Genomic DNA, 14,447 nt, shown 5'->3' on the forward strand with positions numbered 1-14,447 from the left:
GAGCTTTTGGTGGGTACCCTATGACCCAAATGGATTCATCTGTGATAGAAAGGTAAAAAATAGGCTATCAGCCTATAATCATTGTAGGATCCCTGAAATAGAGCAGTATGCTAATCAAGATGAGTGGGTAGAGGGCACATTGATAGAAGAGCTTACTGAGGAAGAAAAGATGGAACAAGCAATGAAAAATCTTGAAAAGACTCTTGACCTAGACTCTTTTGAACAGGTGTCTTTCAAAGTACCTCAGCAAACTGGAGTGGGCACATCAACTGCTGCAACTTCACAGCAACTTGCCCAAGAAATCACTACACTAGCGGCAAGGACATCTAAGGGCAAAGAAGTGCTGGATTCAGAACAACACATAATGACAGATCAGCCAGCATCATCAAAACAACAAGGCCAAGGGAAAATTCCTCCTGCCCAAACCAAAGCACCAGAGGTACCAGCATTACAGACTCCTCTAAATGAGGAAAAGGGCAGAAAAAGGGACCGAGAAGAGACCACACCTGTAAGTGGGCCAGCAGAGCAACCAGGGGCGAAAAGGCAAAGAATAAATCCTCTATCTGAAGAGGAAATTATTGAGGAAATCATAGAAAGTCCAAGGGGTGAGAGGGCAACCAGCCCACAGACATCCCCAGTGGTAGAAACATCCACCAGTTCTCAAAGGCAGGAATTGGAGAAACAGCATAGTGTGGAAGTTTCCTCCACAAGGCCACAAAGCAAGCAAGGTTCTGATATCAAAAGAACATTCACGGACATCAAGGCCCAGAATGAGCCAATAAGACTGCAACTTTATGATCAATTTCTCAAAATGACCCCCGCCAAACAGCAAAGGTTAATGTCTGCATATGATATTAAAGAAGGAAAAATGATCTTGAGCCACTTCAAGCCTAAAGTGCAACAGCCACAGTCAGCAGCTGATTATATTAGAACAAATCTGGAGGCCCTTGCCAAAGACATTCACCCTTTGGACCAGATTGAGTTGCACAAGCAAACTGGAGAGATGGTCTACTCCACATTGGCAGACAAGGCAATATTAGCTCAGAAATTGCAGGACTCATTGAACAACACATCTGCCCAACTAGATTTGGAAAAGGCATCTTCTTTAGCCAAGGACAACAGGATAAAGTCCTTGGAAGAAATTATCATTGAGCTGGGACATGATCCCAAGGATGCCAAGGGAATAAAAGCATTGATAAAGAAGAAGGAAGAGGACATTTCTGCCCTCAGGAAACAATTGAAGTTGCCAATTACTATGCATCCACAAACCATAAAGGTTGTGCAAGAAAAAGCAGAAGAAGACATGATGGATTTGCTAATGAAAATGAATCAAAGACTAAATGAGACAAAGCAGGAATTGGAGAAGGTATTACAGGAAAAGCAGGGAGTGTCAACCTCTCAGCCATCTCAAATAGCTCCAACAATTGCAACAGCAGTGCCTCCCACTGTCCCGGCATCAGTAGCAGGTACTTCAGCATCAACAGCAGTAGGCAGCAGCACTACCATGACCACTGAGGAATTAATAAAGGCTATGGAAGATTTAAAACTCCAAGTATCAGAATTGAAAGAAGCCAAAGAGAAATTGGCAAAGTTAGAAATAAGTTATGACAAATCTAAGATCACTGTGGCAGAAAAGACAAGAGAGGTGAAGGCATTAGAGAATAAGGTAAAGGCATTGGAAAAAGACCTCTCTTTAGATAAGCCTCTGGGAGAAATCAAGGGAATTTTGTGGGCTAACACCAGTGAATCGATCAGTAATGTGTGGAGATCCATTCAAATTATATATGAACAGATTGACTTGATAACAGCAGCCCAGGTGGAAATTCAAAAGGCCAAAAATTTATTGGGACATAAGCCTGAACAGGCCAACAGGCTAATCCATTTTTTGAACACTAAAACCAAGGAAGAACTAGCGGCATTGGACATCAGAGACAGGACAGGTACCATCCTAACAATTAAAAGAGTTCAAACCATGAGAACCCTGATGCAGAATTTGGAGAGGAAGAGCCAAGACATGCAAGTGGAGGTAAATTCTTTTTTAGAAAAATTTGCAGTTTTGCAGGAAAAGGGTTTGCCTAGTCTGGTGGGAAGTAATGAACGCCTATTGAGACAAGCTGAGTACCAGCTCAGGTTGAATAGACATGTTGCTGATCAGCAAAATGCATCATCATCAAGTACTCCAGCAGAGAAGACTCTTCCATCTGGCCAAACTCTTTACAACAACTTGGAAAATCTGTTTTATATTGAACATGAAGTACATCATCTTTTTACAGTCCAGCCTAACTTCTACAGGTACACAGATGCTGATGAAACTTTGATAAAGTTGCAAAGACATCAGTTGCCAGAAGAGCAGTGGTGGAAAAGTATGTTGGAAATCCTGTAGGCAGGTTTCAAATTTTTGTTTTTTCCCAAAAAACAACAGATATCATAAAGCAGATAAAGGGAACGGGTGAGAGTCTCGCGGGGTTGCGATCTATTAAAGCAAAATTAAAAGCACCCGAGAAAGCGAAGCCAGTAGCACGGAATATCAGTGAAAGCATCCACCGGCCGACTCACTGAGCAAACAATCAACGCATCTTACCAACTGAGAGGCCAGCACAGCACCACTTACCTCTGCATTTATTTCTCCCTGTTTTCAAGATCATTTACTTCTCCTATAGAGTAGGTAGAAGAAGTTATTGCTAGATATTATCTCATTGAGATATTTTGTAAACGTTTTTGTATAAATACCTCCCCAAGTGAAGTATTAGGGGTTGGTGTGTTATAGCTCCAAATCTCACTCTTATGGTTTGTGATGCTACACTCATGGCCTAGGGCAACCCCTCCTTCTAGACCTGGTCCAAAATTCAAAAAACAGTGTTTTATTCCCTATACGCGACATTGCCCTGAGCTAAACACGTGTATACGCGGGTCTCTGTATACCCAACCCGTGTATATGTATTAAAACACTTAAAAAAAAATTAAAACTCCTTAATTTCAGGCGGAGATCTCGGGTTTTACCTACTGATCACCTGTTAGTGCCCGTGGCCCAACTATTCCCAACGAATTCCCAACTAAACAACTACCTTGGGAGAAGTATAAAAGGCTTCAATGGGAAGGCCTAAAGGAGGAGAGAAGAGAGAGAAAGGTTATTATGCTGAGATTTCCCTGACCAAGTCTGAAGATCCTTGTGCCTCCTGCACTTCCCCCTTTTTTACAGGAAACCCTTGCTTCCTTGTGTGATGATGTCCATTTGCTACTTGTGATATCATGGAGTAAGTCATGGAAGGAGTTTGTTAAAGGCTTGAGATTGGACGAATCCGGAGGACGGTTCCGCTTGGAGCCTGCGAAAGGACGACTCAGGTGAAATTGTTCTTTTCTGTACTTTACTTGTCTATAATAAAAGAAACACATGTCTTTGTTCCTGATATAAATCTTCTTCATGTTTGTGATATTCATGTTAGAATTCATATGTGAATGGTTGTTTAATTGCATAACTAACTACCTTTCTTTATAACATGAAGATGGTTTCTTTATAATGTTTAGTCCATATACTGTTGTACTTTCTTGAAGTGGTTATTCGCAGGTCAAAGGAGAAAAAGGAACTCCAAGAAGGGTTTGCACCTTGGAAGGACCTTCTCAACATAGGACCTCAGGTATGCCCCTTATCATAGAGTTTGCTTATACTAGCATAATGGCTGTGCGGAATTTGTGTTTCTCTGTGTAGACAACTTTCAGTCTACTAGGGTATCAGCCCAAGACCCTAGGGGAACTTTTCCCTTAACAGAATTGGCGACTCCACTGGGGACAACATCATTGTTGTTCCTAGTTTGGGTGTTTTCAAGCCAATCAGGGCTCAGCTGTCTGTTTGCTTGCTGTTGTTGTGTAGTCTGTTCTTGAATTGTAAGTTTGGTCAGTTTCTTCAGACTGTTTTTTATTTTTTCTTGAAATCTTTTATATACGTTGTTTTTCTTGTTTACAGAGGCGTATATACGCATGTTTCCTTAAGTTAACCCGCGTATACGCAGGTTTCCTTAGGCACAGTCGCGTATACACGCAATCTGTACATCAGTACAGTCACGTATATCTTGCAATTTTCAAGATTTTTTAAATCTTTTTGTCTCTGAAGGTCTGTTTGCTGGTTTGATTCAGTCCTGAACAGTCACTTTCCAGTGTCAATTGTTAGTTTTACAGCAAGTATCTGATTTCAAATTCTTTCTGATTGTGAGAAGTGTTGGTCTTGTTTTTGTTTTTGCAAGCGTCATCGTTTTTGCTTAAGCACGCAAGATTTCTTGCTGGGAATCTTGGTCGCTCTGATTCATCAGGGCAAGAGGATTGATCTCAATCTTTGTGTTAAATCTTGTTTTTGGTGACTTTTTGTTTGCTTGACAAAACCACTTTTTGTGACAATCCACTTTTTTGTTTCATGAAAGTTGTTGATTGACACTTTCTTGAAAATTGTCTTTTTGATCTTTTGGTCTTTGTTGCCAAAGCTTTCATTGCTGCTTTTGATTGTTAAGAGCATCTTTAAACACATTTCCTTTTGTTGAGTTTTCATCCATTGTGTGTTGACAACTTGCAAAAGTGTTTGTTGTCTATTCTTCAATCATAAAGTTTCAGTCTAGTTGAGAGCATTTTTGAAAAGACATTTTTGTTTTTGCTTTTGAAGAAAACTTTTTGAAAAACTTGGTTTTGCTTTCTTGAACTTTTTTTTGATTTGGTTTCCTTTTAGTGAATGAAAGTACATTTTTGTTTGTCTTGAAACTTGTTTTTAGTGTTTAGACGAAATGAATGGTAGCGTCTCATATTCCATCTAAACATTTTAAGTGGCAAAATAAAAATTGATAAACAAGCAACATTCATTTCTTGATTTAGAGTAGTCTTAAGTCTTGCATCGGCATGTACTCATTGCATTAGGATAGATTTGCACATCTTTTTAGGCATCCATAGCTTTGTTAACTTTTGTGAGTGTGAAGCTTGAATTAAAGAAAAGAAAAGGAAAATTTGTTGTTTTTCTTGAAGTTCCTCTGAACCCTGTAGAAATTTCTTTTCATCGAAAAACGAAAACAAGTGCATTTGCATGTAGTTTGGTTTTTATTAATTTCTTTTGCGTCAAAACACCACTAGTTTCACTTCCGCTTATCCCGTGACTTAAAGAACAACCTATTTTAAAATCAAGTGCTAATTAAAATTCACTAAATTTTTTTTATTATCAAGTTAGATACACCAACAAGTTTTAGGATTTTAGGGCCTTGGATTAGGCGAGTGGAGAGATAACTCTCCAAGGCCATTTAAACTGTCAAACATAGGAGTCTGAATAGTGAGTGAAAATCCAATAGCGTTAGGAAGACCAGGAAAGCTCTGGATCTGGGAGTTAAGCACGAGGGTTTTTGAAGACAGGGAAGAGAGATACCCCCTCTCCTACTTGTCCGATCTTACCTTACGACTGTTTTGCCTAGCTTCTACAACGAGTTGGTATCCATAGTTGCTACTCCTAGGGATCTACACAGGTGGCTACAGAGGGGAATCCCGTGGCACCTAAGGTCGACGTTGCATCACTCTCAACGGTACTACTGGAGGGCACCCTTGTGAAGCTTGGGGGCTTGCACCAGCGCAGGCTATTGTTAGGAGGTCAGCGTAACTTCCTCTGTTACCTTCGCTGATATGACTGGGCCGTCATTATCCCAGACTATCTTCGGAAGGCCCCTTACTCCACTTTCTTGTATTTTGGTGTCCGATCCTAATCATCTGGAGCGGAAATACTTGGAAGTTGTTTGACTGGCTGACTTCTTTTAGGGACTTTTTAGTGAGTGCTCTTTGCTCCTTGTATATAGTTGGCTTTAGGTATTTTTGTCTAGTCACGTTTGGACTTTTTGTTCTGAGTGACTGGCTTACCACTCTACCGATCTTGAAAGGCTTTTGGTCGTTCTTTCAGAAGTTGTGGAGTTTCCTCCTCAAGGGCAAAGGTTTTGATTGCCTATCTATATTCTCTGAAAAGTTATTTCTACATTCCCATAAGGGAAGGGTCTGCAAATCTGTTTGATATGGCTAATATTCCTGTGGAAGCCAACCAAGGTACCCTTCCAAAAGGAGATCCTTGTGCTTTTTCTTTCTTTGGAAACGTTGGTACTCCCTTGATGGCCACTTTGAATATTCCTGGATTGAATGTTGGACTACCAGTTTGGCTGTGGTCCACTCCAAATATTCCAAATGCTCTTGAAGCTTCTCAATTGAATGCTTTATTTCAAGGGCATCACATGGGTGCTAATTGTTCATCTTCTTTCAAAGAGAAATCTGGGATTCCTTCTTCTCCTCCTTCTTGTAACAAGAAATCTAAAAAAAGGAGAAAGAGGAAGTCAAAGAAGAAGAATAATTCTATCCCTGCATCCTCAACCTCTGCCAGTCATGTTGGAGATGAGCCTTCAGCCGCTGCAAGTCATGCTGGGGGCAGAAGTCTAGTCACTGCAAGTCACACTAGCACTTCATCCTCAACCTCTGCCAGTGATGTTGGAGATGACCCTTCAACCACTGCAAGTCATGCTGGGGGCACAAGTCTAGTCACTGCAAGTCACACTAGCACTTCATCCTCAACCTCTACCAGTCATGTTGGAGATGAGTCTTCAACCACTGCAAGTCATGCTGGGGGCACAAGTCTAGTCACTACAAGTCACACTATCACTTCATCCTCAACCTCTGCCAGTCATGTTGGAGATGAGTCTTCAGCCGCTGCAAGTCATGCTGGGGGCATGAGTCTAGTCACTGCGAGTCATACTAGCAAAGAGTCACCGACCTCTGCAAGTCATGTTCAGGACTCTCCGCAAACCACTGCTAGTCATGTTGGCGGAAGGGAGGTTGGTAAGAAACCTGGACATAGAAGTTTTAAACCTACGTTACCTTGTAAGATATGCAAGGGAGACCATCTTACTCATTATGCCCTGGTATTCCAGAGGTTCAAAGGATATGGTCCGAGTCTGAAAGTACTTCTACTCCTGGATCTGATATGGTTTCTCATCAATCCCATCAACCATTGGTTGATAATGTGGTAGAGCCAGTGTAATCGCTAGCCGATTACACTCCTCTTTTGGGGGGTGAAGTGCCTAACAAAAGAATCTGTTTGATCTCTAGTACAGAGTCTTCTGGTATAGGGGGCATTCCGATTGCTTCGAATGTTCCCCCTCCAAGTTTTAAGAGTGTTTCCTTTGATTGGGATAGTCTTGTTGAGCCTCGTCTTCCTTCCGCTGCACCTTTCCAAATAAAGGTCAGAGTGAATTCCACAAATGTCTATCGATGTATGGTGGATGAAGGATCCTCTACAAGTATTATATCCTCTTTGACTTGGAAAGCTTTGGGTTCCCCAAAGTTGTTGACAGCTCAAAGTCAGTTGTTAGCCTATGATAGAAGACCTGGTGAATCTAAGGGTGTGCTTCCTCAATTGCCTATCACTTTAGGTGGGAAGACTGTCTTAATCGATATGATGGTGGTTAATAGCCCTTTAAACTTTAATATGCTACTGGGGCGTGATTATGTCTATGCTATGAATGTTGTGGTGTCTTCACTCTTTCGAGTAATGTGCTTTCCTCATAACAGGAATATTGTCACTATTGATCAGCTTGCATCTGATAATTACCACCCTAATTCGACTTTACTGTAGAATACCCCTTGGTTTGTTCCAAGTGTTCAAATAGACTCTACCCTGCCACAGGTCAATTATGTGGCATTGAATCCTCAATGTTCAATCGCTTCTAAGAAGGATCCTTTGACCTATTATTCTCCTTCTTGGGACTTGGTCCCAGCAGTTGACAGAGAGATTCTTCCTATATGGATATGGGACCCCTTAATTCCCTCTTTTGATCCTTGTAATTCTCATGATTTCTTAGAACTTGATTTGCCTTCACAGGAGGAACTCTTTGAAGCCATGAGTTTTGACTATCAAAGGAGTCCTTGGTCCGATCCCTGCAAGGGGTTTGTCCAAAAGAGCTATTATACGTAAGCTGCAAGGTTGCGTGGTTCCCTGTACCATATTGTATATATAAGGTACGCATTTTCAAGTTTTGTATTCTATAACACAAGATTTTATATGAAGTTTATATGTGGGATGTATTAACTTCTTGTCTAGTGTTCCTATTTATGTTTACAGAACTTGGAAGATTTCTCCTTTGGAAGTTTATGGTTGGTCCGTTCTGACAGGTATTGGTTCTCAAAACTGGAATATAGGTTAGGTTTTTCCAGCTGCATTGTGCACTTATCAGTTTCCTTTCCCATTTTGGCCTTAGGATCGACCCCACCAAGTTATGGTGTGGAACCTTCTCATTGCTTAGAAGTATCATGACTTGTGTGGTAGAGCCTACCTTATCATGGGTGCCCTAGTTAGTACCTTGTTGTCGCTTGGCACTCATGCTGATTTTTCGTCCCTAGGCTCGGGAGTCCTCTTTAGTCCCGCCATGACTTATGCAATGAAGCCTCATTCCTCTTTGCTTCTTCGCTTTGTTCTGGCCTTATACCCTAGAGGCTCCTTTGTGTTGAGTTGTACTACTGCATTGCATGTTGACTACTTGCACCTTTTGGCCTAGAGCCGGCTTCACTTGGACTCGTGTTTAAGCCAACTTTTGACCATGACGACTGCAAAATCAACCTCGCATACCTTTGACTTCTACAGCTTGACACACCTTGACCCGTGGAAGGAACACACCTTTGAGTGTCACTGACCAGTTTCACCTCCCTGCATTGAGCATAGGAACGTTCCATTCCCAGGAACTAGATCATCTGTTTCACTAACACTCGTTCCTTCCATTATACCATAGCATTCTTTTATTTCTTTTTCCAGCTTAACAGAAAAAGACAAAAAAATTATATATTCCAAAAAAGAGCAGGAACGGGACAGTATTTCCATTTATTGTTGGCAGCTAGAGTCAGTCGTGTCGCCCTTGAACAAAGCACTCAAAGCAAAGTCTCCTCCGTTTTGGCGGGATTTAGTTTGACTTAGGTATGCCTTAAACTTGTTATTGAGTCAATTCTCCCCTGATTGGTTATCTCTTCCAATCATATGGAGGGTTCGTTCGTGCCTCCTGCATGACGAACTTATACAGAGTCATCATATGCTGCCACATAGTCACATTGAGTTGTGTTTTTTTTCAAGGGAAGTTAGCCTGAGTCAGCCTCTCTGCGGTGTCTCTTGACTCATTTTTCAGTCGGCCATCCCTGGTTGTCAGTGTCTTGTCTATCATCACATCAGTTATATTGGTCCTTTACTCGTGCCGGTTTGAGAAGGTCTCCATTAACTTCTTGCTGTTGGGTCTTGTCCTTATCGACAACGACATCTTGCTCTGAGGACAGGCCTAGAGCTGCACCCTAGCCCTATTTTCATTATTGATAGGTCACCTTGTTCTCAGCATCGATCAATATCATGGGTCTTTGACTAAGTGGTTTCCCTTCTGTTCGACATCAGCTTACATTATCACACATTGGGATTCATGCAGTACCTTGGTTTCCATTTTACCCTATTGGTGGATACCTCGCCTCTGTGTCAGCTTCCATTATTGGTTGGTTCAGAGGGTTTCTGTCATGCGCTAGCCACATCTTATGTACACCGGAAACGTACTTCGATTGGGTTACTACATCTCGTTCGTTCGATTCCTTCCACATTATTGGCCTACGGGTTACACTCGTGCTAGATTGATGAAGGATGCCTTAATGCCTTCCTTCTAGCGGATCTTTCCCTATCGACTCCGACTCATTGCTCTGGGGAAAATATCTAGAGTCCATTTGGCAGTACCTTGGGGTTTGCAGTCATTAGTGGCAGATCCTTCGCTATCGACAGTGGGAAACCATCATTGTCTCCTGATCGATAGATTCTTACAGGTGTTTGACTCCAGCTCATCTATTCACACTTGTTAGATTGTATTGGGTACCTTGACGCTCATTATCATTATCGGTGAGTAGTCTCGCGTTTGTTAACAGTATACATCAATGACTGGTAATCAAACGATTTCTCACATGGTCGACTTCAGATCATTTATTCCCATGGTGTAGAAATGTACCACGGCGGTCGGTGAAGACCTCAGGTTGCATCAACATTCATTGGTTCACTTGACAGTTGCTCCTGTTGCTGCTAGTTGATACCACTCCACCTTATATGTTGCAGTCATTCATGGCGACATTCTATATGCTGGCACCTGAGTTTGCAGTGTAGTACCATCTTACTCCATCATGTTCATTTGGTACCTTTTGGGATCAGTCTTTGATATCAGTGATCCGTTGCATCTTTCAGCATCATTGACATTCTTATATGTGATATTCAGACATGTACTTGTTCGATCATGATCAGATGATCCATTATGTATTTTCCAGTTCTTTATACTTGTATACTTAGTGGATCCGCTTGTACTTGATATGCGGACATGCTTTACTTTTTTTGAGCATGGGTATGCCCACCTCAGACAGTGTTTCTTTCTGATCTCCTTTTGTGGCTTGGCAGGCTGAACTCTGGTGAAGTCCTTCTCAGTTTTTGACAGATTTCCTTTCCATGTACTTGCTTAATACATTTCAGCCATCATGTACCCCTTCTAACCTCATATATTAGGGGGCATCTGTTATAGCTCCAAATCTCACTCTTATGGTTTGTGATGCTGCACTCATGGCCTAGGGCAACCCCTCCTTCTAGACCTGGTCCAAAATTTAAAAAACACTGTTTTATTCCCTATACGTGACATTTCCCTGAGCTAAACGCGTGTATACATGGGTCTGTGTATACCCAACCCGCGTATATGTACTAAAACACTTAAAAAAAATTAGAACTCCTTAATTTCGGGCGGAGATCGCGGGTTTTACCTGCTGATCACCTGTTAGTGCCCGTGGCCCAACTGTTCCCAATGAATTCCCAACTAAACAACTACCTTGGGAGAAGTATAAAAAGGCTTCAATGGGAAGGCCTAAAGGAGGAGAGAAGAGAGAGAAAGGTTATTATGCTGAGATTTCCCTGACCAGGTTTGAAGATCCTTGTGCCTCCTGCACTTCCCCCATTTTTATAGGAAACCCTTGTTTCCTTGTGTGATGATGTCCATTTGCTACTTGTGATATCACGGAGTAAGTCATGAAAGGAGTTTGTTAAAGGCTTGAGACTGGACGAATCCGGAGGATGGTTCTGCTTGGAGCCTGCGAAAGGACGACTTAGGTGAAATTGTTCTTTTCTGTACTTTATTTGTCTATAATAAAAGAAACACATGTCTTTGTTCCTGATATAAATCTTCTTCATGTTTGTGATATTCGTGTTAGAATTCATATGTGAATGGTTGTTTAATTGCATAACTAACTACCTTTCTTTATAACATGAAGATGGTTTCTTTATAATGTTTAGTCCATATACTGTTGTACTTTCTTGAAGTGGTTGTTTTGAAGGTCAAAGGAGCAAAAGGAACTCCAAGAAGGGTTTGCACCCTGGAAGGACCTTCTCAAATGTAGGACCTCAGGTACGCCCCTTATCATAGAGTTTGCTTATACTAGCATAATGGCTGTGCGGAATGTGTGTTTCTCTGTGTAGACAACTTTCAGTCTGCTAGGGTATCAGCCCAAGACCCTAGGGGAACTTTTCCCTTAACATGGTGATACATTTCTGGAACTACGCTATAACTCTGAGAACTCTTCTGAATAAAAAGTTGCTGGAATACGTTGTTGCTGAACTCTTTAGATGTGGAATTGATGGCAAAGGACTATGCTACAGAATTCTCGAATTATTTCATGGATCAATAAGTCTTTTTAACTCACATTTAACAGTTTCTGTGTTTTATATGTCATCTATGTTCATGATCTGAATAACAGGGAAAAAGAATAACCCAGAACTTGCTTAACTGTACTCTGTGTTCAATCTCTGTTATTATTTATATTTTCTTCAGAATTAGCATAAGCAGGAATTCTTAACTGCTCTTGTTTCCCCTGGTTCTTACATCTTGAATATAGCTAAGGAATTCTTAACTATTCCCTGGAAATATTCATCCACTTTCCCTCTATCAGCATGATGAAGGATTCTTAGTTTCCCTTCACCCCCTAACTCCATCTCACCTGATTTCAGCTTACAATTTGTTCCACGGTTGATTACCTTGCTCTGTAGTACCACCCTCTATCAAACAAACCATGTCCAGCAGTTCATCCTCATAGACTCCATTAGCCCAATGGACTGAACTTCTCATATTTACACCCCTGTTCTATTGAATGTCACCATCCAAAAATCAAACAAACCCCTGTACTTCATAACTAGCCTAATATACCTTAAAAACAAAGCTAAATTATAAAGAGAGAGCCCTCTCTGGATGCAGATTGGCTAGAACCTACATCTAAAAGATTGGTCTGTGGTTACCTCGGCCGTATTCCCTTTTCTTACAACTTTTAGGGAACAACCTGAGTGATAACACACCCCACCCAAATTTGACAATCCTAGGGCCTTCCCTAGTTGAGAAGACGAAGAAAGCACTAGATATGTGAGTAAAACTGCCAGAAGTGAGAGGGATTTTCACAATTCTTCAAGATAGAGCTTTTATCTATCGATTTAATGGCTTCTAGCCCATGTATGAAGATATACATCAATGGATCTACCTTAAATGGATCAAAGATTGTGATATCTACCTGTGTGCGAAGGGATTTTTTATGGTGCAATTTGACAATCAGAAAGATCTGGAATGTGTTATAAACGAAGGACCATGGTTTTGGGGAAGGGCAGATCTCTTCGTTACCCTATGGTTTCCAGTTTTTTATGCCACAATATTGTTGGTTACAAAGATGTTGCCATAGGTAACATTACACAACCTCCTACTTCCTTTTTGGCACCATCAAGTTTTAGAAGGCATTGGAAATTCATTGGGGAGATTTCTAAATATGGATCTAGAAAGAATGGACAAAGGTATCTTTACATTTTCCTGCATCTGGGTGGAGATAGACTGAAGCAAAGGCCTACCAGATCAAATCCATTTGACTCATCAAGGTTCCAAGTGGACCCAATGGCTAGAGTTTGAAAACACTACATGCAAGTGTTGAACCTGCCATCACACATGACACCTATAGAACACATACCCTCAAGCGAAAAAAGGACAAAGAAGAGATCACAAAAGCCAAAGGGTTGGAAATTTCCATATTCTTTTGCTTCTAATGATGAAGATGAAGAAATGGATTAGAGTCAACAACAACCAAAGACAAAAAATCAATAAGGATCCCAAATGGAGAAGGGAAAAGAGGAGCATAAGGCCAATGGCTTAGCGGTGCTCCAACCTCCTCGTAATCAACATGAGGAAACGAGCAATGGTATAGAAAAAACAAAACTCATAGTAGCAGAGCAACAGAAGCTGGTCATACCAATTCAAAAGGAAGTAGGGAGCATAAAGTGAACCCATACATCTAAGTGTTTGGACTCACAAAGAATCTTTCTCAAAGGTGGAAGGAAACCAATTGGAAATAGTATCGGTGACTCTCAATCAAGGAGTTTGGTGAAAGGTGAAAAAATAAAGAAAGGAAAAAATGAGAAACTAACTAATTATTATGATATTTAGCCCTCATAATTTCATGTAATTATAATTTTTTTGTTTTTTCTCTTTGTATGAATGAACCGAAAGAGTCATTTGATCAAAATGCATATTCATATCATTTCAGGTATGTTATTAATATTGTGTAGCTAAAAAAAGTTATATATATATATAACTTTTTTTAGTTGCACAATATTAATAACATACCTGAAATTATATATATATAATTTTAGGTATGTTATTAATATTGTGCAACTAAAAAAAGTTATATATATATATATATATATAATGTTGTTATTTCAAGTAGAAAAAAACAATTGAAACAATCTTAGTTTTTCCCTTTGATTATAAGTTTAGTTTTTGATTTTTTTCTTCCTTTTTCTATTTTAATCTATTTCTCTTACATTTTGACTTGGGCCCTTTCCTTTGTTTTTCTTTTTAATTCATTTCACCCATAAAATAATAAAAATTGATATTTTCATGTAACAAAAAATATTTATAGTTAAAAAATAACAAATAGAAATCAACATGTCAATGATAAATCAATTGCTATATTCCTTTCCCTCAAGAAAGGTTAGTAATTAAATATGAATGTTACAACAACAACAAAAAACTAAATTAATCTTAATTCATTTTAAACTTAAAATTATTAAATAGTTAGAGGAATCATTTTTATGTGTAAATATTTTAAAACATTATATGAAATCAAAAGATTAAAACATTTACTTATTAAAAAAATTGGTTTCTCAATACTTTGATAAATTTAATTTTAAAATGATTCTAAACAAATTATAACAAATTTCAATATTCATTGATTTATGTAAAGTAAAACTAGTAGTTAGTCAATTCTCAAAATGTCTTGGGTTAAAGGTGTGTCAACTTTGTAAATCTAAGATGGTTGAAAATGAAAAACACTTTTCGTTAGACTTAGATTAGATTTCAAACTCAAAATATTTATGGTAC

The sequence above is a fragment of the Pinus tabuliformis genome, chromosome 3_2, assembly GCF_031772625.1.
Source record: "Pinus tabuliformis cultivar Carrire ecotype Pingquan chromosome 3_2, CPIR1, whole genome shotgun sequence".
Taxonomy (NCBI): domain Eukaryota; kingdom Viridiplantae; phylum Streptophyta; class Pinopsida; order Pinales; family Pinaceae; genus Pinus; species Pinus tabuliformis.